This window comes from Camelina sativa, chromosome 17 (assembly GCF_030686135.1).
Source record: "Camelina sativa cultivar CO46 ecotype springtype chromosome 17, ASM3068613v1".
Classification (NCBI taxonomy): Eukaryota; Viridiplantae; Streptophyta; class Magnoliopsida; order Brassicales; family Brassicaceae; genus Camelina; species Camelina sativa.
In genome coordinates, this window is record NC_141896.1 from 5477985 (window position 1) to 5499729 (window position 21745).

The 21745-nt window shown below is 27.7% G+C and overlaps 1 long non-coding RNA gene and 1 pseudogene across 1 annotated transcript; both read left to right on the forward strand.

Moving 5' to 3' along the window:
- The first annotated feature begins 7202 nt into the window (after window positions 1-7202).
- LOC104755575 (putative cell wall protein pseudogene) lies at window positions 7203-7957 on the forward strand (annotated as a pseudogene).
- A 12165-nt stretch (window positions 7958-20122) lies between these two features.
- Window positions 20123-21646, forward strand: LOC104755576 (uncharacterized). The gene is made up of 3 exons (XR_762243.3): window positions 20123-20277; window positions 21016-21092; window positions 21186-21646. It is a non-coding gene; the product is annotated as an uncharacterized LOC104755576 (long non-coding RNA).
- Window positions 21647-21745: the final 99 nt, after the last annotated feature.

Consider the following 21745-nt stretch of genomic DNA (forward strand, 5'->3'; position numbering starts at 1 on the left):
TTTATAAAGACTATTTTGTTTTGTGATCCAATTGTTAAATCTGTAGAGATCAATATAATATATATATTTTTTATGATTTGAGGTTTTTGAAAACAAAAAGAACAGAATTAAACAATTGGTTTTTTGTGTCTTTAATCAAAATAAAAAATGATCCAAAAAACAAAACATATTCAACTGGAACTTAAATATAAAAATAAAATATAATTTTAAAAATATCATTTCACTAAATTCTTTAAAGATGAAACCATTAGTATGAAATCTAGCACTATAAATTAAATTGATAAGTGAAAACCAAAAAAATATAAATTATCCTTGGGATTTTAAAAATTATTGAGATTGAAGAATTCATATAATTTTATAAGAAAACTAATTTAGTTTGTCACTTAAAAAGTAATATTTTTTATTTTGAAATATTATGTGTAAGTGTTGAGTTTATATCAACAAACAACCAAATCATGTGAATTTTGATTCAGCCACTTGGTATTCCTTTTATTTTAGGTTATAAAAAATTAAAATATTTATTTATAATTAAAGACATGTAACTCCATTTAACTCAAATGTAACTCCTATCCAATAATTGTACATTAATTCATTCCTCCTACTAACTTATTATTTTTCAAGAGAAATTATTTTTGGTTAAATTTTAATATTTTTTATTTATTTTGGTTGGCTAAACTTATATTCATATTTTGGTTGGCTAAATTAATATATTTCTCATGTAAAATTATTGTTTATAATATATTTTTCATTTCAAAGTTTAAAGCAATATATCATATATATAAAAGTAAGGTTTTGGTCTCTCCTTATTGGTTGATTTTCATTTAATGTTTTCTAATTTTTATTTTATTTTTTTATTTGCTTTCTAATTGCTTTAAATGATATTTAAGATCCAATAAACACAATACATTTAACTCACACATTAAAATAAAATTATAACTGAAAATAAATTAAATTATGCATTAATCATATTCTACCACTCAATTCTATTCAAACACAATAAATTACTATTGTAACTCCATAGTTCTAAATGTAACTTCCATCATTTTTTATCATATAAATAAGCATTCTCTCAATCTATCATTCTCTCATACTGACATTCTTTTACTATCTCATTTTCACATTCTCTCATTCTCTTCTACAATTCCTCAAATCATTTTTCGTTTTTTTTTGTTATTTTTGATTTCTTATTTTTGCTGTATGGGTTGTAAAAAAAAAAAGAAATATCATTGTAAATTGTTAATGCTAAATTTTAATTTTAGAGACTACATGATATATATTTTACATTGTTCTTATTTTAAAAGATTTATCTCCTTTATCTAATTTGGATTATTATCTTATAAGTAATCATTCTCTCTTCCTCTCCCACCAATATCAAATGTTGTTATATCTCATATGTGTTGTAAGAGTTTGATTCTATATTTTAATTTAGAAAGTATTATATATATATAGATATTACATTGTTCTATTTTTTAAAGATTCATCTGCATTATCAAATCTGGATTACCATCTTATAGTAAACATTCTCTCCTCCTCTCCTACCAATATCAAATGTTGTTATATCTCATATATGTTGTAACTTGTAAGAGTTTGATTCTATATTTTAATGTAGAAAGTATTATATATATTTAACATTGTTTTCAATTTTTATTTTATTTATATAAAAAATATTTCTTTTATATTTCTTGCCTTTCTAATCTATTCATATTTATTTTTTAAATTTGCATAGTTAAATTTAAATTCACATATGTTGGTTTTAACAAAACAATCAACTTTATTTGAGAATTAGATGTTCCTATTCATTTTTAAACGATCAATGTGTAACATATAAGCATTTTGTCTTGCAATCACAAGTTCCATTTCCATTGCTTAACTTCATGGTTAAACTATAGTATATGTTGTCCTATTTGTAGGAATAACAACATACTTATTTAATTTATTTAAAAGAGCATATGATTAAACGAAATAAACATTTCTCCAAATTTTATAATTCAATCAGTGAGTGTACTTATTACTTTGAAAAACTTTTACATTGAAGTTCATAAAATCATATAAGAAAACTAAAATGCTATATCACTTCAAATTTGGAAGGAAATACTTGGTATTCCTTTTTAAAAAAGTCAAGACACATATAAAAATTTATTAATATTTAACTCACTTTAAAGACATTAAAGGTCATTTAACTAAAAAATAACTTCTATCCAATAATTTCATACATTTCTCCCACAAAAATATATATATATATATATATATATATATGTTCAAGATTGTATTTAAATATTACATAATTTTTTAGTTAGCTAAATTTATAGTCACATATATACAATATATATACATAAGATTTTATATTCCTTATTAACACTATAATTCGACTCATTATTTGCTTAACTCAATATTGGTTTCAAAGCCAACTAAAGAAAAACAGAAACGATCTTATTGATATTAGATCAAAACATGGGCATACAAACATAATCACTTACACAGAAGATATTTTCAAAAAAAATAACTTATTATTACAACATCAACGTATGAAGGGTTTACATAAGCAGTTAATTAGAAAATCTATAATACAATAAATGTATTGGAAACAATATCACTCAATGATAAGATTGGATCCTCAAAAGCAAGAAACAACATATTCATAATTCATAAAAAGTAAACGCCACAATTATACACATCTGAACGAAATGGTATAAACATATAGTGTATAAATAAAAGTGACGGCAAAGCCCATATATGCCTAATTAAAACGAAATAATACAAAAGAGAAAACGAAAAAGACGAAAAAAAAAACAAGAAAGTGCCAACTACACCACAACCCACGTGTTGCGTGGGGAAGCACCTAGTATAGTATAATATGACTGTAAATCATAGAAACATGTTAGTTACTTCACTAATTAATTATTAAATCATTTTACACTCAAACGGACGATTCAAAAGAAAAAAAAAAGAAAAAAAAGGAAAAAGAAAAACCAGACTCATATTATCATGTTTTCATACGCCCATTATGATAATATGTGCTTTAATTAGTATTTTTGTTAGCATCTCTCTCTTGCATAATATTATGTGTCAACTGTCAAGAGGGAATACGTCATACACAATAGTATTATATATTCACACTTACATGAGGAAAGTTCTTCACAGAATAAAAAAAATCAAAGCTGACTAAAAAAGGACCTTTTTGGTGAATATATAATAAATATTTGCGTAACAATCAAGTCTTTGTTTGTTTTGCTGTATATCGTGGGACTCCGACAAAAGAGAGGTTGTTTCTTGTCAAGGCGGAAGAGAAGAAAAAAGACTTTGCCGAGAATATCATTTGACCACTATGATTATGCAAGACTCACCAAATCAAAGTGTCCACATGCTCAAACGCATATTCAAAAATATTTAGAATATTAGTATCTACAATTTTTCATAGAACTGGAGTAGTGTGATCATATTAAATGACATGACATCTTTAACAATGCATCGGCATTTAACTGAAATCAAAATGTACAGAAAATTTAAAATATGATGACAATTGGATAATCCATATGAAAAAGTGATTTTACTTAATTCTATTTTTGTACTGAAGCAACGGTTTAAGTATAATTATTTCTGAAAATGTGGATGGTTAAAAAATAAATAAAAATTTGGATGATTTATATAGGATTAAAATAAAGGATGAGAAATTGGAAGACATTGTGTAGGCCAGTAGGAGTAATAATCTCAACATAAAATGCTTTGAGATGTCACAATTGCGTGTTAAATTTGTTAACTCAATTGAAAATTTACTATGAATACCATAAAAATATAATGTGTATTGTGTAATTGAGTTTTTTTAGCTATTAGTCTTGTTGGAAAGAATAAACAATAAAAAATTATTAATAGCACTGTACAATATTATTAAATTATGAAAAACAAAGATATAAATAAAGGATAAATAGTGGTATATTTATTTTTTCTTGCCAAACAATTATAGATCTCTCTTTTTGGAGGTTATCTTGTTTTTCAATAGGGATTATATGAAAGCAATTTGAAATAAAATTGACATCTAAAGGTAGAGAAAGTGCAACATCTTTACAAGGCTAAAATAGGGAGAGAGAGAAAAAAACAAAACGTCGTGATAGTTAAAGTAATGAAACTTTTGAAGTAGCTTACTACGATCTTTTTTTTTTCTCTGTACACAATATATAAAAATTAGACAATATCATATTTTTGTCTAGGACGAGTTAGTTATGTGATTTAGAGTGTGTCGAATACGGTTTTTAAATAAGTGGTTAGAATAATAGAAAAGACAAACAGTGAGGATAACAAAAAAACACACAACGATTTGAATATTTTTTATCAAGCTATCTTGTGGGGTCATTTCCCCCAAACATTGTTTCTCAGATGAATCCGGATCGGATCTCTAGACTATATTTTGCGTTATATTACCAACCATTACCAACCTCGTATTGGTCCCACGAATACTAGTATACAGTAAAACCTTTATAAATTAATAAAGTCAGGACCATGAAATTTTATTAATTTATAGAGGTTTTAATTTATCGATAAATTAATAATTATTAATTTATCGATAAATTAATAAAATATTAATTTATGAAGAGATTTTCTTATTTTTATAATTTTAGAAATTTTATATTACAAAATAAGATACTTTTGTTATCATTCACACTTTTAAAGATTTTTTGAATTTATAATCTTAGTTATCGTAATAGGATGAATGTTAATTGTTTACTAGATTATCTAAGTAAAAATGATAAATGTTAGAAGTTTAGAGTTTAGAAGAAATTGCTACTACTATCCTTCATGGTAATGATGAAGTCAAAGAAAATATTACGTTATCTTTAAAACCAGTTACTAAAGAAACAATTATTGCATCTATGGATATTCACAATTTTTAGATGCGATTTGGAAAGATAACAGTAAAAAAGATGAGAGATGAGCTCTAACAAGAATGCAAATTCAAAAATATGCAAATAACAATAAAATCATATTTCACTAGATTTTTTTAGATAGGGAAACAATAATATAAATCATATCTCACTAGATTTTCTTAGATATATATGTACTATTATATATATATATATTTAGTTTACTTGATTATTAATTTATGATATTGATGGGACCGTATTTTTACATAGGATTTCCAAAAAAAAATATTATCTTATTATTTTATCGAAATGTGTCATTTTTTACACCGGCCCAACTCGGGACCAGAAGAATTTATTAATTTATAACAAATATTAATTTAAAGAGTATTAATTTATAGAGGTTCTACTGTACTATTAATAGTTTAGTTGATGGCTTGTCCAAGATACTATATTCCACCATAATACAGTACTGAAAAATGCATGCTCCACCATAATATAGTTTTCAAATCGAATTCGTATTTTTTTTTGGGAAAATTATAAATAAAGGAACTTTTTCTAAAAATTTGGCCATCTACACCTTTTTTTGAAAATTGTCAATTCTGACGAAAATGCCCCTACTAATAGAAATAGTGAAGTTTTTAGGAGTTTGAACCAATAAACAAACAGAAAACCCATGTTAGTATACAAATGTGTAAAAAAAAATTTGAAAAAAAAATGTTTTGGGTGTCAAAAATCAGTTTGTAAATTGCTGATTTCTGGTCTAAATTGTTTAGAATAGACTTTCTACGATTTTTTCTCTTTCTGAAACATTTAGATTGTTCATTCTATAGTTTGTACATGTTCTACGAAGTTTAGATGGAAAATTTGTTCTAAAAATTTCAGAATCTGAATTTTGTATGTTCTACAAAATTAAGAATATGTATTCTACGTTTTTCTTCATTCTACATCAATTCAGAATTCGTTTTCTACGTTTTACCCTATATACTAAAAGAAGTAGAAGATATATCATAGACATTTTAGAATTTGTAATCTGTAAACCTTAGAATACCCTAAAAATAGAAAGAAAACAAATTAAATTAGGAAAGTGAATATTTTTAAATATTTTTTAAATATTCTTAATTTATGGTTAAGATTTCGTAATTATTGTTTAGATTTGTTCTAATACATTTTAGAATGCATATTCTAAATTATTTAGAAGATAAACAAATTAAGAAAAATCAACATTATACCTTAACGTGATCGGTCACCATCTCTTCCATCTTCCACAAAAGCTTCCACTTACCTTTTTATGATGAAAATCTATGTTATATGTGGTGTATGGACACTGGATGCCAAGAAGGAGTGGAGATTTATTGATGATGAAGAAAAACGTGCTAGATTACTGACTTTGCAACCCACTACGTCTCTTGAAGAGTTGAAGGTGATGGTTTCAGAAGACTATGAAATAGAGCAAAATATGTTTGATGTGAAATTCAATTATCTACCCACAGAGGTTAAAGTTAATTGTCCTCCTGTTGTATTGACAAATAATAAAGGTATGAAAATTTTTCTTGCATATCTGAAAAAGATAAACATGATTCGGTTGTGTGTTACATTCAAAAGAGTAGTTGATGGTGATAGGAGTAAAGTCTCCTTCTTTGGGACACATCTTCAATGTAGAGAAACTAGATCGATCACATAACAATACTTGAGGAAAAACAGAGAAACAGGGTCAATGACTCATTCATGTCCTTTTTCTTTTTATATAATTCATATGGTGTTAAAAGAATCATTAACATAAAAAAAAGGACATGTGTGACAAGATCAGTCGGAAAATGCTGTAAACCAAACAAGTGGTTACTTAAAAACCAAATACTTAACAATACAAGTTTGACACATTCAAATAGTAAGACATGGGGAATAATAAAAAGTACGGATAAGACTCTTTGACTTTTGGTGAGTTTCTAACTCTACTACTTCTATCAACAACTGTAAATTAATGAGCCGTACGTAAATGTCTGAAGCAAATTAATGAGCCGTACGAAAACTATAGAAGAGGTCAAAGTAGTTGAAGGTTGCATTTCTTTTACCAACTTTGAATGACAAAAGAAAAAGAAAAGAGATCAAACTCTTTCAAAGTGGAAGCCGTCGTCTTGCTGACTCCTTCTTCGGTTATTTTTTTGTAAGTGAAAACTAAATAAATCTGCAGAGAGAGAAGACAGCGACCTGGTTGCACATGCACACAGTTTAATAGCCCATCTAAGTTTGGGTTTACGCAACCAAAAATTACTAATTTAGGCATTTGTGGGGAATGGGGTAAGATCATTCATCATACACTTAACTCACCGCCAATACTAAAGATGCCACCAGACTTTTTATGCTCTCTCTTTAGCAAAAAAAGCAATTTGTTTATTTCTCGTTTAATGTACCCATAATTAGCTTGAACCATTTCACTCTACTCTATAATATTACACACAGCTCTTTCTTCCTTCTTCCTTCTACAAACCAAATAGTGAAGCTTTTCTTATCTTTATCATCCACTAACACAACACAATGGCTTATACCCTGAAAACACTGACAGCCACAATTGTTCTGGTAAGCCTGCTTCTTGGATATACAGAGCAAGTGAGCGGAATCCGTTACATTTCCGATTCGCCCACTCCTAGTGAGAGCAAACATTAAAACTTTCTAGTGAACATGGTGCCCCAACCATCTGGTCTCATTTCTGGTTTTGGAATGTTCTTGCTGCCTCCCACACCTAAGCTGCCTTTCCTTCCTTACATAGATCCCCTTGCTGCTTCCCCAGTCACCTCTTATCCAACTCCTCCTAGTCGTTTTGCCTCAAACACTGGTAATCAAGCTCGCAGTCCGAGTTCAAGAGAAGATCAAGTTCCACCAGTGCCTCAACCATGAGTTTTTCTTCAACCTGTCAACAAATATAAGCATCTGCTAGATAACTTCTTCTGATATACATTACAAATCGACTAGTCATTTCATATCGTTGTGACCTCTCTCTCTCTGTTTCTCTACTTAAAGAAAGAAAGAAATAATGTATTGAATGAAATCCAGAGCTTTTGCTCATATACTATCTAAAAAAGTACTGAGATAATTACAAGATAAAATGTAATGACTGTGTGCAAATGTTTTTGAGTCAAAAACGAATATGATCCAGAAAACTCCTTATATGAGATACAGTCTCTCTAATCAAATCGTTCTTGCTCTAATGAAAAACATTCACCGCCGTCGATGAATCGCGACAAGAAGAAGATGTCACCGCGGTCGCCTCCGTCGATGTCACCGATGTTCGATTTTTTGTTTTTACGACTTGGTAAAAGAGAATAAAGAAAAAAGGGTTTGAGTTGTAGAAGTCTCTCAGTGAATTAGAGGCTTAGGTTTCTATTTTGTTTTTTTATTTTTGGACATAAATTTACTTTCAAAATTTATTTTTATTTTCTTATTTTCGTTTTTCAAAAATGAGGGCAAAACTGGGTTAAAAAGCCAATTATAACCTACATAACCAAACCTACAAAAAAAAAAGTATATATGAACAAATGTTTAGAAAAATATCCTTTTTTTATAATTTTCCCTTTTTTTTTTCTTTATTCTAAAGAAGCTAAAATATGAATCGAATTATAGTTTCTACTTTCTACAAATACTTGAAAAGCTCGGGTTTTTATTTAATGGTCATAAACTCCATAATCAATTATCAAAAAAGAGAAGAAAAAAATAAACTAACGGTTAATAGAAGTAAACTTGCCTTACTCGGATCCAACTTGATCTATTAGTCAGTCGACCGTCATTAATTTTCTTGATAATCGAGTCATGCATATATAACAAGGAACTGTAAAGTGACCCTGACCCATAAAAAATGTGTAGTTAGGTATAGTAATGGTGTGCTTTTCCGTAAAAACATCTCAATTATAGTAAAAGAGAAGTACAACTTCTCCCACTACCAAAATTGCCATTAGGGGTAGACTAGAAAACATTGTCATTAGGGGTAGATTAGTACTTAATCATGTCTTAATCGGGTTTAATTTTTTTAATTACCCGAAAGTTATCAATCGGATAGTTTGTATTTTGGAGTTATAGCCAATTACGACAATAGAATCCTAAATAGAATCATAAATGGGTTTCACATTTTTAACAAGTGAGCTTTTTTTTGTTTTTTTTTCAATTTTTTTCTCCGATGAACATAATTTTAGAATCTCATATGTGTTGTATTGAAGAATTCAATTTGTTTCCCTCATGATCCTTTGCTGGACAAATAACAACGTTGGAGAAGGCGCTTGCCGGTGGGGATTCACCGGAATTATGCCATGTTCGATAAAAAAAAATGAGATAAATAATATGGTTTTTGTTTTTAACTTATAGATAAATGATTAATTGATGGATCTAACATACAGTTCTGTGCAAAACTCATAAAATCATGAAAAAATCAAGTGCTAGCGTGATTTTGCAGAAATGGAATCTGCAAAAATCCAATCTTAAGGAAGAAGATAAGGATAATTTAGTAATTTACTCTTAACAAAAAAAATTGAGTGGGTTCGAACCCAAGACCAAGTCGTACATCGAACTCAGCCTCTCACTCTCACCACCAGACTATGCTAAATTATACAGAATGGGTTAAAAACAAACTATATATTCACTGTCACAACTGATAAAAATATAAATAAAATTATCATTAATTGCCGTAAAAAATCTTAACAAAATATTCTATAAATATGACATATTAATTTCAAAGATATTGTTTTGTCCTAAAGTTTTGGTAACTTATAAAATTAAGTACTTATTATAGATTAATCGTATAAAATTAACATTTACTAAAATGTTAACAATAAAAATTAAATCAAATCATCATTAACTGCTAGAACAGATTTAACAAAAATATTTCAGAAACATCGGATATTGATTTAGCAAATATTGATAGGTCCTACAGTCCTAGATTTTGGAAACTATTACAATTAATATAATCTTTTGAGTGAATATAATAGCACATTCGAATTTATACTAACTATAATTCTTTAAAACTTTTTAAATATATTCTTTAATTAGCATAATTAATAATTAATAGAAATGATATAAATCTCATTATATCATAAATATATTTCATTAGTTAGTTTGCAATTGCGTCAATCCCAAAAGCACAATTGGAATCATATTCTTTTTGGAATCATATTCTTTATATATATAATCTTAATTTCCAAATTATCTTATTTTCACAGATTTTCTAAACTAATTCCATCACTACCTTCATTAGCATATTCAGATGTTATATATCATATTCATATGTTTAAAAAAAATATTATATTCAGATGTTTAAAGATTAAATTATCCTAACCATGTTTAAAAGGTAAATTGTTCTTATTTTACAGGATTGGGACTCATTTGAGAAATTGCAACTATACAAAATTTTATTCTTATAATGGTCAAATTGTTAAGTTTCTTATACAATCTATGCTCTTATTTATTTACAACAGGTTCAAGAAAAAATTATTGTTGATGCAACTACATTTTCTTCCAAGCAAGAAGCAATGGAGCAAAGGAATTCTGGATGATGAGAACTAAGGGGAATGGCCACACATAGAAAAAAAGAACTAAGTAATTAGAATTTTTAAATGTGAAAATATTATCTTGGAGAAAACTATAGTTAACTATACTATTTATATATTTTATTGAACCAAATACTGTGTATTTTCTTACTTAAGGGAAATAATACTTGCATGTGTCACACAAGTTTTTTTTAGTCGGTATTATGGTTTTTCTAAATGAAATTTTGGTAATTTTCATTCTCATTTATATTGTATGATGTCCTTACGTAATTATTTTACTCTCAATTGTACTCTTAAAATTTTTAGTTTTAAATATGTTTAATTTCTTCTTCTAATCCTAACTCATCATAATACCATTTACTCAGATTGTTTTTTTTTATCTTTTATTTTATTCAAATTTCCTACAATAATATTGGAAATGAAAATGAAAATGAATAGTATATACAATCTGTTATGGATCGTAGTATCCACAAATATTCTTCGTAGTGCTATTGTTTTTTTCAGATTATTTCATTTTGTTATATCAAAACTCATTATATTATTATTTATTATTTAATATTATTTTATCTAAACTCTTTATACAAATATATAGTTTACAATAATCAACCGTGTTATAGCAAAATAAAAATGTAACATATTTCAATCTGTTATGAGTCGTATATATATACTAAATATTCCCTCGCGCTGTAACGCAAGTCCGATCCTAGTTTTTTGTTATTTGGCATATCCCATCATCATTTGTACGGAAGCCACGTCAGAGCTAATTAATGAGTTGATAATATCAAACAATGAACATACAAAGAAACAAACAAATAAAAAAGACAAAAAGAAATAAGAATAAAAAATACATTGGAATATTTGTCCCTCATGCTGAAGATGTGGGATTTTTCAAAAAAAAAATGTTGAGCCTCATGTAATGGGTTTTCCCAACCAATAGGAAAAAATCAGAGTCTCTTTTTTGAAGTTTTTTCTTTTTTTTTTTACCACTGGCTTTTATGTTTGAAAATAACAATTAACATTAAAAAAAAAAGAGTACAATAATGCAACTTCATTACAAAGTAAAACAAGTTTAAAGCTAATGACGTTTTTAACTTCTAAGAAATAAATACAAACTACATCTGTTTTTATGGAGATTATTATTACTCCTATTGTACTAAATGATCAACTTATATAACACGTCTTTAATAAAATATTAGCTTTATCACGGGCGAGAGGCTTCTCCATGGCGGCGGCGCTGGCGGCGACAAGTTTCTGCTCCTCCTCCTTACCGGCCTGTGGTTTTGGATCATTCTTCTTAGGTCTGATAGCTTTGTACACGATTTGAACGCATTTAATGTCATGATAATCATTATTAAAAAAATGTTATTTACATTTATTTAGGTTCGGTTTTTGGTCTGGTCTTGGGTTTTGGCCCAAACCTGAAACCTAGATCAAAATATCCTTGTACTAGTATTTTATTTAAGTATTTTTCCTTTTTCCAAACTTGTTTTTTCCTATAATAATTATTCCTTCTTTTGTCTCTTTATTAAAGAAAGAAGCCAAAAAAAAAAAACTATTACAGTAGAACCTCTATAAATTAATACTCAGTAAATTAATAATCTCTATAAATTAATAAATTTTTTCGGTCCCAAGTTGGGACTAGTGTAATTTTAGACACTATTCGATAATATAATAAAATAATAATTTTTTAAAAACTTCTTTGTAAATATATAGTCCCATCAATAATATAAATTAATAATTATATAAAATTATCTAAATATATGTATATATCTACACATTATTTATTAGAGTTCATTTTTAATATTTTTACTATATAAAAATCTTTGAGTGCTATCTTCAAACATGATAATTGTTATTTTCATTGTAATTAACTTTATAAAAATATTAGTTATAAAGATTAAATTTTATTTTAATATTTTTTACCAAATTAGGAAAGTTTTTCTATAAATTAATAATTATTAATTTATCGATAAATTAAAATCTCTATAAATTAATAAAATTTCATGGTCCGACTTCATTAGTTTATATAAAGTTTACTGTATGTTTTAGTTTGATCGAGTGAGTTGTTTTTATTGCTTTGGAAAATTTTTCCGGGAAAGAAAACACGGTGGTTCCCCCTCCCCAATTGGAAAAAAACATTCCCAAACTGGAAAAGTAACATTTCGAATATGGTCCCCACCATAAGAGATACGCAGATCTCCGAGTCGGACGGACCCCCTCCCTCCCTCTTTCATTTTTATCATTTTTACCGTTCTACCCTTTACTTTTCTTTAAATCTCCCTTTTTCATATCCATGTTTTTCTAACCAGACCCAAGGATCAACCGGTCAGATCAGTTCAACCACCGGTTTTTCTCGGGTTTTTATTTTTCCGGTTTTAAAAAATAACCCAGGATCACGGTTTGACTGGTCCGGATTTAAAAACATTTTCTCATACACTTTTTCTTAATCTACTAGTAACATGTTCATCTTAATTACTATCCTTTTTTGGAACGTCAAGCTAAGATTTTTTCTTTACATTTTCATAAAACATAATATATAAATATCTCTTATATATTAATAGAGAAGCACACTTGAGAAAAAAGCTGATGTGTCAGCGTCACAGAGTTCATGACACTTTTATTAAATCTATATTAACATTTTTGAAGTACATTTTGGTTTATGCCCTTTAAGTTTTGCTTATTTAATTTCTTTTATTTATAATATTAACCTCTAACGATTTTCCTAAAATAACATTTACTCAATTAATGGAACTATTTAAATCGACCTAATTTGATATGTTTATTGCTATAAATAGCTTGACAACATCTATACATTTTGAATTTTCCAAAAACAACTCTACACATTAATTTTTTAATCCCATAAAAATCATAAAAACTATTTTAATAGATCTTTAGAGATTGTATGATCTCTTAAATTTAAATAACACATCTGAATTTGAGTAACACATTATTACAATCGCAATAATTATTATAACGTTAATAAAGTTCATAAAAACGGAAACCCAAATTTAGAAACTCAATAATCGGGTATATTTAACTTTAACATCAAGAAATACATTTAACTAGGAGATACCCCATGCTTTAAGCACGGGTCAATATCTTTTTTAAAAAATTATAATATAAAAATAAAAGTTATTATTATATATTTTTTAAAAAGTTATTTTGTTTGAGATAATATTTATTTTTAATTGTTCTGTAAATCTATTAATATTTTATTTTTGACGTATATTATAGTTTTATATTGTTTGTTTGTTGTATTAGCATCATTATTTTATAAAATATAAAGTAGTAATTTTAATATTATAATTGTGAGCAAATAAAAATTATTAATTTATCATCTATATAAATTTAGTTTTACCAACCCGCCAATATGGAAATTAAAATATACATTTTTAATAGTTTGATTAATATATCTTCGTTTTAAAAATTCAAATCACAACATATGCAGAAAAAATTCTGCACTTTATTAATCATAAGTATTATATGAAATTTCCAAACAATTTGTAAATAAAATAAAATAAAGATGATACGAGAATCATAATTTGAAATATTAACAAAATTTTCGAAATTTAGTTATTAAAAATAATTATATTTGTATAGTTAGAGAGAGAAAATATATTTTTCTAGATTTTTTTTATATTTGATATGTGAGTGTTTTTTATTTTTTAATTAATTATATTTATTTAAATTAATTATTTAAGCTTAATTAAAATTTTCTAATGGCAATTGAATGTAATTTTTTGCACATTTTAAGGTTAGTTTCATATTTGTACTTTCCAATTAATATAGTAGGATATAGTATATATCGCGTTAAGAAACTGAATATTATTTTGCGATAATGTTATCAACTCAAATAGGAAAACACTAAAATCTAACTTTTATTGCTATGGATCGTAAGCTCCTTTCTCATCAATCATTTTCCATGTATAAATATCAACTTCACAAACGAAACACAACACCCATAACCAAAACCACTAATATGACAGTTTTGAAACATGGGTTAAACCACTAATATGACGGTTTATTGTTATATGGTAGAAAATGTTATTAACATAACGGTTTGAATTAACATTAGTATAAATATAAAATATTATTAATTCGATTTTGAAACACGGGTTAAATCTTCATTTAATAATTTGGTCAATACCACTATTATTAGAATATTAGACATATTAAATCAAGGTAATTTAACTAAAATTTTATAAAACAATTAAATCATTGGTAAAATTGTGACTTAATCCGACAATAGCTTATAAATTACATATTTACGTATTTATTTCCCCTATTATTGTTTTAATAATTGACAATCCAAACAAAATTATTATTTAACTAAACAAAACAAACTAAATATAAAAAACAAATAAAAATTAAAATGTTCTTATTTTTTTAAAAAGTTGTCCCGCGGTACGCCGCGGGTTAAATTCTAGTAACTCTCAAAACATCTACTTATTTACAAACTCTGCCATTGTATTTATTATAAAAAAAACAAATCTATAATCTTCTCCTCTCACTTCATTATTATTTACATAAATATATCATTGACATAGATAAAATAATGTTCTTTTCTATAAGTTTTTAAAAATGAAAAATCCCTATATATTGATAGAGAAGCACACTTGAGAAAAAACTGATGTGTCAGCGTTACAGAGCTCAAGACACTTTTATTAAATAACTCTCAAAACATCTACTTATTTACAATCCCTGCCATTGTATTTATTATAAAAAACAAATCTATAATCTTCTCCTCTCACCTTATTATTATATACATAAATATATCATTGACATAGATAAGATAATGTTCTTTTCTATAAGTTTTTAAAAATGAAAAATTTAATCAACAATTAAAATCCAAAAATGTATTTAATTATCAATTTTATAACATATTTAATTATTAGAAATAAATTACATTTCACAACTAATCAAAAAATTATTCATTTTTTTTTTGTCAACCATTGGGCCACAACTGGCCGGCCCATTAGCCAAATTCCTACATTCGTAGGAACCAGGACTCGATCCCGGGTGTGATGGTGCCTTCTACAAATGGACTTACCTCCTGCCACTGCACTAAGGTCACTTCACAAAAAAAAAAAAAAACAAAAAAATTATTCATTTATTTACCACTTTTATACATTTTTCTCATTGCATTTTTTAAACTTATGATTAGTTTAAATTAAATCGATTAGTCTAAAATTTTTTTTTTATCTATTTAATGGTATAGTGATGTAGATGATAATGTTAAACATAAAATATGTGAATTTGATTTAGAAACACAAAAACACATCAAAAATTTCTACAACACCTTAAAAATTTTTTCCAAGTTCAAATATTTCACGGGTAAAACGTATTTTACCGAAAGTAAATGCAAATTTGAAAAAACAAAAAAAAAATTTACTTACATATTTTGTTTTACACAAAATAAATCTTAAATCTCAAATAATAATTTTGCTTATAATATTTTATTTAAATCGATTTATCTCGTACTATATACCTAGTTATATAATATTTTAAATGCGATCTGTGTTTTTTGGTGACTGGTAGTATAGATCCTTTCTAGCCTGTTTTTATTCCAGGGGGAGTTTGGTTTTTTTTGTATAGACCACTTGTATAAACCACTACAGTAAAAAAAATTTACGCGGCAAGTAATAACGGGCTTACTATTGGACCTTAAGAAAGCTTGAACCATTAAAAACGAAAAGAATTCGAATCTGGTTCTGGTTCCGCTCCGGTTTTCAACAGACGAAACCGAAAATATGTTTTACTGGATTTGGTTTATGGTCCAATATTTTAATAGGAATAAAAAGATCTAATAAATAATAAAAATATAGCACAATGAGTGAAATATAGAATAAATTAAAGACATGGAAATTGTGTTATCCTAGGAAATATGTGTATTCAACAAAAAGAGTAAATCATTATCTCTATCTGATTTTTTCAATCAACTTTTCTTTTATAAAAATAAATCATTGTGTAATTATCTTTTAAGGTTTTAATTAAGTATAATGAATTATATCTTACCAATTTTAATGTTATTAATTCAATTCTTCCTTCACTCTGTTTCACTTATTAAGTTTTTGTTTCTATCAGACCTTCGATCTCAATAAGCTCTCATCATCAATCTCGTAGAATCATGATCACGATTCGCTAGAGATCTTCCCTTTACTCTCCTACGTACTCCACCATTCCGATCCTGCTTCACACGCACCACCGTCTCAAACGATTCAGCAATCTCTAGCGAATCGTGATACAATAAAACTAACGATCAATCAACCAAACAAATTCAACGCACCAACGAACCGTAACTGTAACCAACACCAATTCAATGTTCATAAAACACAGAATCGATCATGTTAACTCTCAAGATGAGAGCTAAGCTCAGAGAACTTTTTACAAATTTCAGATTCTTTTTCATAACCCTGCAAATGAATTCCTCCGCTTCTTTATACTTCAGTTTCGTCACTCTCAACAACACAAATGAAGACCACGTCATTTGCTCCTTTTCCTCCAATCAAATCTTCTTAAACCACCACGTCAGCTTCACTCTCCTTTTCCTATATCAAATCGTTACCGTCCCGATCCTTCAGCTGTCTCTGTTGCTCGGTCTAAGATCGTTGCGATCCGAGAGAACGATTCGTTGTCTCCGGAGGATGCGGCTAAGGAAGAAGAGGTTTACGCTAAGGTTGTCAAGTTGGAGGAAGTTCACGAGGGTTACGAGAAGCTCTTGAGGGATTTGGAGGAGGAGCTTAGTAGGGTTTATGGTTTCGCTGTTGAGTCTTTGAACGGTGGGGATGAAGTGAATGAGAAGGTTTTAGCTGTGATTAAGGAAGCTGAAGTTGGTGGAGTCGTTGAAAGGATTGATCTTTCTGATCGTCAGCTTAAGCTTATTCCTGATGCTTTAGGGAAGATCGTTGGTTTGGTTTCCTTGGATCTCTCTCGCAATGATCTCAAGGTATTGTCCCCTGAGACTTTGATTCGTTTCTACATGAGACTTCTTGGAAAGGAATTAAATATGGGACTCGAGTGTCTTCTATCTGCATATTTGAATCATAAGAACAACGATTACAAGCTTGGTTTGAGCTTAACTTATGGTTCCTCGTGTAGACAATACAATCCCTAAGCATGTCTTGTTCCTTGTTGGCCAATCCAAGTGAAGTGACTTACAGATCAAGAACCTAAAACTATCTTTCTCAGATGGACAAGAAAACTAACCAAAGAGTTCGCGAGCGAGACTATTGTTCTCTCTAAGTACTCACTCATACACAAGCAAAAGCTCTTTCCCTTCAATGCAACAACCATAAAGTTTCACAAGGTTTGGGTGTTATAACAATGACGCTTACACATCTAAGCTGATTGCAGCTTAGAGTAGGTGGCTGAGCGAAATTGTTGTAAGATAAATCGCTGAAAATTAACGTATCAAGATATTAATGACCTCCATAAACGCAGTTGTATTCCAAATTTTCAACCTAGAGGTAATTAGTTATTTTGCTTACATGTTTTGTTTACTATCCAGAATGAACTGAGGAACTGGACCAGTCAATGAGTTATATACTTTTATTATTCAGATACCTAAAGCAGCAAAATAATTAACAATCAGTTTTTGAACTTTGAAGAAAGATTGTATAATCTTTGTATGTTGATAATTGGAAACTTACATAAAGTTAAATGTGTCAAGATTCCGAAATGTGTCTGAAATTAAATCTATTTATTATTTTAATAATAATTATTATTATACAGGTTAAAGAAAATTTCCAAATAGGTAAATTATGTATTATTAGAATCCTACTATATTAATTGAGAAGTACAAATATGAAACTAACCTTAAAATGTGTAAAAATTACATTCAATTGCCATTACAAAATATAAATTAAGCTTAAATAACTAATTTAAATAAATATAATTAATTAAAAATAAAAAACACTAATAGATCAAATACTAAAAAAAATCTAAAAAATATTTTCTCTCTAATAATTTATGGACGAAATTACTAAATATTTTTTAAAAAAATATATAAACCAGTCAGAATTTTAAAAACTAAGATTTTATATCCAAGTATAAAATACAATTATTTTTAATAACTAAATTTGAAGATTTTGTTACGATTTCAAATTATGATTCTCCTATCATCTTTATTTTATGTTATATATAAATTTTTTGGAATTTTCATATAATACTTATAATTAATAAAATACATATTTTCTGCATATGTTGTGATTTGAATTTTTTTAAACAAAGATATATTACTCAATGTATGAAAATGTGTGTTTTAATTTCCACATTGGCGGGTTGGTAAAACTAAATTTATATAGAAAATAAATTAATAATTTTTATTTGCTCAGAATTATAATATTAAAATTATTATTTTATATTTTACAAAATAATGATGCAAATACAACAAATAAACAATATAAAACTGTATTAATACGTCAAAAATAAAATTCTATAATATTCTAAAATAATTAGTATTCAAATAGACTAATAGATTTACATAACAATTAAAAATAAATATTACCTCAAATAAAAAAAAATTAAAAATAAAATAACAATTTTTATTATTATATTTTTTTTTTAAATGTTGATCCGTGCTTTAAGCACGGGATATATCCTAATTTCTATTATAAGAAAACTATTCCCTCTAATGTTTTGACATTATCACACATAATAAGAAAAACTTTAATTTCTATTTATAAATTAATTTTATAATTACTTTTCAGTAGATAGAGAAAAATATAATTCACTAAATTATTGTCATGTGGAAAAAAAGAACATAAAGTAAAAAAAAATTATTTTAGTTTTTGTATCTACAAAATTAATCTTTAAGAACAAAAATATATCCTAAAACATTCATCTAGTAGGGATCGAGAGAATAATCAATAAGTCACACATTATCATATATAAAATGATTCCTTTTGGAAAAAAAAAAATAATAACGACAATAGAATATATATAACTTTATGAATCTTATACTGTGTTAGTTTTTAACTCTTGGATCGTATAATCTATGATTCATGACGACCACCAATACATAAATTCATTAACGACCAAAATCAACAGCAAATATTTATAGATATAAGCTAGTTATTTATTATTTGTTAACAGAAAAAAACGAACACATAACAAGCGAGAGAGAGCTATAGCCCTCGGCATTAGATGCGTCAGACGTCTTCCACTTTTTAATCGGTGATTTTTTTTCCGGTTAAAAAGTGGTAATCATGTCTGGTGCTGCGAGAAAGATGTGGAAGAGCTTCGGCGAAGCCGTTTACAAGTGGTAATCATGTTCGGACCAGAATGTTCCCAGATCGTGGTTGGACTGGTCCGGGTTTAAAAACATTTTTTCATACACTTTTTTAATCTACTAGTAACATGGTCATCTTAATTCGTACTTTTTTGGAACGTCAAGCTAAGATTTTCTTTACATTTTCATAAAACATAATGTATAAGTATCATATAATGTAAAAACAAACTAAAATTATTGATGATAAAGATCACTAAATCACTGTATTGTATGCTTTTAAATACCTTTGATCATGGTGGCTTTGTAAGACCTTGTTTATCGGCAGGTTGTTAATGGGGTTTTAAGGGAAAAAAGATAAAAAAATAAATCAGAAAATGGAAAAAATTGAAGAGCTCCTCTTATATAGTAACCTCAATTTCACATAAGAGACTGTGACGTGTCGCTAAATTATTGGCTCCGTTTAATCCAGAGCAATTTTTTTGGCCCGATTGTATTTTTTTTTTCTTCCTCTCCCTCTCTCTCTTTGTCGCGAATCTCTCAATCGGATGAGATGGATCAGTTGGAATCGTAGGATATTGGAATTGGAGGAAGAGATTGAATCGATTCTCAATTGCTTATAGTCCGATGAGTTCAGATGGATTCTTTCTCATTAGCGCAAGCAAAGGTATGATGTTTGATATGGATGATTCTAAGTCTTTGATCGATTTGTATTTATAAATCTATGATCTTTATATGTAACTGCGGCTATTTTGGATTATGAATATTATGATTTGCATAGCAGATGTGCTTTGAAGAATTGATTTGGCTGCCTCTTGTTATTTATCGTCTGTTTAGATTGTCCAAGTAGAACCAATCCATAAGAATCATCATGTCCTTATATTATAATTTCTTGTTGACCAAAAAGATTCTAGTGATTATCGTTTCTGTAGGTGTTGAGTTGAAACAGTCATTTGCATTTACTCAAAATGTTGTTCTTTTTAAGAGCTATCAAGATTCCCACAGGGCACGAAGACTTTCTACTTAATTTAGTTCCAGACTGCATCAGAGCTATCTCCTTGTCTAGTGCCACTTTCGCTTCCTCCATCAACACTTCTTGTCTCTGCAATTCAACAATATCTTGTTCACACTTCCTTTTTTTGTTGTCATTCTCTGTGAACTTTTCCTCAACAACTTTTAACTATTCCAATCTTTTTAGTGGGTAAAAACTAAAAAAGTATTTGTATTTTGGTGGCTTTAAGAGTCACATTAGTTTCATTACTCATCTAACCCTCTTTACTCATCTCTGGTTTCTCCCTCCTTCACCCGGGGAGAGAAAGATGAAAGTTTTCATTTTTGTTACTTCTCTCTGTATTTTTCCTGAAGTTTTGTGAGTTCAGTGTTTAATTCAGTCTTGTTGTTGCAGAGAATTTTCTAAAAATGACACCAAATCCCAAGATTAAGAAAGCTTGTGTTGCCATGAAGCTTTTGGGAATACAAGAGGTTAAAGACATGGCTGCTCTTACTTTTTTGTATAGTTCTGTTTGCAATCATGTTTAGAAACAAACTTAGAATTGGTTTACATCGATGTATCAGGTCAGTTTTGAAATTTGATGAGCTTGGTTTGGAGATAGCGTGAATTGCTTACCCTGCAGCACTTGCTTTAACAGTTGATCCTATCGCATCTCTAGTTGACACAGCCTTCATTGGCCAAATTGGAGGATTTTTTACGCTACAAGTAATAATGGATTTACTATTGAGCCTTAAGAAAAGTTCGGATCATTAAAAGCGAGAAGAATCTGAATTCGGTTCTAGTTTTCAACCGACCAAACCGAAATTAAATTATACTGGATTTGGTTTATGGTCCAATATTTTAATAGGAATAAAAAGATCTAATAAATACTCCCTCTATATCTTAATAGATGATTTTATAGAAAAAATTTGTATCACAAATATTGGTTTTCTGTAATTTTTTACTAATTAATGCTAAGAAATTGTAATTTCTAAAAATCATTGATTGAGAATTTAAATTTTAATAAATTATTATTGATTGATAATTATGAAAATATATTTTTATAAATAAAAATGCATAGCTAAACATTCAATGTTTTCTTAATTTGTGTGAAACTCCTAAAAAATCATCTATTTTAATAAAA